The sequence below is a fragment of the Bison bison genome, unplaced genomic scaffold (assembly GCF_000754665.1).
Source record: "Bison bison bison isolate TAMUID 2011002044 unplaced genomic scaffold, Bison_UMD1.0 scf7180017864338, whole genome shotgun sequence".
NCBI lineage: Eukaryota > Metazoa > Chordata > Mammalia > Artiodactyla > Bovidae > Bison > Bison bison.
This window is the reverse complement of record NW_011494910.1, coordinates 4,875,784-4,879,186: the sequence shown is the minus strand read 5'-3', so window position 1 is coordinate 4,879,186 and position 3,403 is coordinate 4,875,784. Positions and strand designations below refer to the sequence as shown.

At 35.1% G+C, this 3,403-nt stretch overlaps 1 protein-coding gene across 1 annotated transcript in view; it reads right to left on the bottom strand.

Moving 5' to 3' along the window:
* LOC104998882 (zona pellucida sperm-binding protein 3 receptor-like) overlaps positions 1-3,403 on the bottom strand; it is an 84,620-nt gene that overhangs the window by 69,583 nt on the left and 11,634 nt on the right. The window lies entirely within an intron of this gene.

The window sequence follows — 3,403 nt, the reverse complement described above, 5'->3', positions numbered from 1 at the left end:
TGCAATAAATGAAATTTAAAAACACTCTGGAGGCAACAAAGAGTAGAATAACAGAGGCAGAAGATAGGATTAGTGAATTAGAAGATAGAATGGTAGAAATAAATGAATCAGAGAGGAAAAAAGAAAAACGAATTAAAAGAAATGAGGACAATCTCAGAGACTTCCAGGACAATATTAAATGCTACAACATTTGAATCATAGGGGTCCCAGAAGAAGAAGACAAAAAGAAAGACCATGAGAAAATACTTGAGATAATCGTTGAAAACTTCCCTAAAATGGGGAAGGAAATAATCACCCAAGTCCAAGAAACCCAGAGAGTTCCAAACAGGATAAACCCAAGGCGAAACACCCCAAGACACATATTAATCAAATTAACAAAGATCAAACACAAAGAACAAATATTAAAAGCAGCAAGGGAAAAACAACAAATAACACACAAGGGAATTCCCATAAGGATAACAGCTGATCTCTCAATAGAAACTCTTCAAGCCAGGAGGGAATGGCAAGACATACTTAAAATGATGAAAGAATATAACCTACAGCCCAGATTACTGTACCCAGCAAGGATCTCATTCAAATATGAAGGCGAAATCAAAAGTTTTTCAGACAAGCAAAAGCTGAGAGAATTCTGCACCACCAAACCAGCTCTCCAACAAATACTAAAGGATAATCTCTGGACAGGAAACACAAAAACGATGTATAAATTCGAAACCAAAACAATAAAGTAAATGGCAACGGGATCATACTTATCAGTAATTACCTTAAATGTAAACGGGTTGAATGCCCCAACCAAAAGACAAAGACTGGCTGAATGGATACAAAAACAAGATCCCTACATATGTTGTCTACAAGAGACCCACGTCAAAACAGGGGACACATACAAACTGAAAGTGAAAGGCTGGAAAAAGATTTTCCATGCAAATAGGGACCAAAAGAAAGCAGGAGTAGCAATACTCATATCAGATAAAATAGACTTTAAAACAAAGGCTGTGAAAAGAGACAAAGATGGTCACTACATAATGATCAAAGGATCAATTCAAGAAGAAGATATAACAATTATAAATATATATGCACCCAACACGGGAGCGCCGCAATATGTTAAGACAAATGCTAACAAGTATGAAAGGAGAAATTAACAATAACACAATAATAGTGGGAGACTTTAATACCCCACTCACACCTATGAATAGAGAAACTAAACAGAAAATTAACAAGGAAACACAAACTTTAAACGATACAATAGACCAGTTAGACCTAATTGATAGCTATAGGACATTTCATCCCAAAACAATGAATTTCACCTTTTTCTCAAGCGCACATGGAACCTTCTCCAGGATAGATCACATTCTGGGCCATAAATCTAGCCTTGGTAAATTCAAAAAACTAGAAATCATTCCAAGTATCTTTTCTGACCACAATGCAGTAAGATTAGATCTCATTTACAGGAGAAAAACTATTAAAAATTCCAACATATGGAGGCTGAACAACACGCTGCTGAATAACCAACAAATCACAGAAGAAATCAAGAAAGAAATCAAAATTTGCATAGAAATGAATGAAAACGAAAACACAACAACCCAAAACCTGTGGGACACTGTAAAAGCAGTCCTAAGGGGAAAGTTCATAGCAATACAGGCATACGTCAAGAAACAAGAAAAAAGTCAAATAAATAACCTAACTCTACACCTAAAACAACTAGAAAAGGAAGAAATGAAGAACCCCGGGGTTAGTAGAAGGAAAGAAATCTTAAAAATTAGAGCAGAAATAAATGCAAAAGAAACAAAAGAGACCATAGCAAAAATCAACAAAGCGAAAAGCTGGTTCTTTGAAAGGATAAATGAAATTGACAAACCATTAGCCAGACTCATCAAGAAACAAAGGGAGAAAAATCAAATCAATAAAATTAGAAATGAAAATGGAGAGATCACAACAGACAACACAGAAATACAAAGGATCATAAGAGACTACTATCAACAATTATATGCCAATAAAATGGACAATGTGGAAGAAATGGACAAATTCTTAGAAAAGTACAACTTTCCAAAACTCGACCAGGAAGAAAGAGAAAATCTTAACAGACCCATCACAAGCATGGAAATTGAAACTGTAATCAAAAATCTTCCAGCAAACAAAAGCCCAGGTCCAGATGGCTTGACAGCTGAATTCTACCAAAAATTTAGAGAACAGCTAACACCTATCATGCTCAAACTCTTCCAGAAAACTGCAGAGGAAGGTAAACTTCCAAACTCATTCTAGGAGGCCACCATCACCCTAATACGAAAACCTGACAAAGATCCCACAAAAAAAGAAAACTACAGGCCAATATCACTGATGAACATAGATGCAAAAATTCTTAACAAAATTCTAGCAATCAGAATCCAACAACACATTAAAAAGATCATACACCATGACCAAGTGGGCTTTATCCCAGGGATACAAGGATTCTTCAATATCCGCAAATCAATCAATGTAATACACCACATTAACAAATTGAAAAATAAAAACCATATGATTATCTCAATAGATGCAGAGAAAGCCTTTGACAAAATTCAACATCCACTTATGATAAAAACTCTCCAGAAAGCAGGAATAGAAGGAACATACCTCAACATAATAAAAGCTATATATGACAAACCCACAGCAAACATTATCCTCAATGGTGAAAAATTGAAAGCATTTCCTCTAAAGTCAGGAATAAGACAAGGGTGCCCACTGTCACCATTACTATTCAACACAGTTTTGGAAGTTCTGGCCACAGCAATCAGAGCAGAAAAAGAAATAAAAGGAATCCAAATTGGAAAAGAAGAAGTAAAACTCTCACTATTTGCAGATGACATGATCCTCTACATAGAAAACCCTAAAGACTCCACCAGAAAATTACTAGAACTAATCAGTGATTATAGTAAAGTTGCAGGATATAAAATCAACACCCAGAAATCCCTTGCATGCCTATACACTAATAATGAGAAAACAGAAAGAGAAATTAAGGAAACAATTCCATTCACCACTGCAATGGAAAGAATAAAATACTTAGGAATATATCTACCTAAAGAAACTAAAGACCTATATATAGAAAACTATAAAACACTGGTGAAAGAAATCAAAGAGGACACTAATAGATGGAGAAAAATAACATGTTCATGGATTGGAAGAATCAATATAGTGAAAATGAGTATACTACCCAAAGCAATTTATAGAATCAGTGCAATCCCTATCAAGCTACCAACAGTATTCTTCACAGAGCTAGAACAAATAATTTCACAATTTGTATGGAAATACAAAAAAACCTCGAATAGCCAAAGCGATCTTGAGAAAGAAGAATGGAACTGGAGGAATCAACCTACCTGACTTCAGGCTCTACTACAAAGCCACAGTTATCAAGACAGTATGGTACTGGCACAAA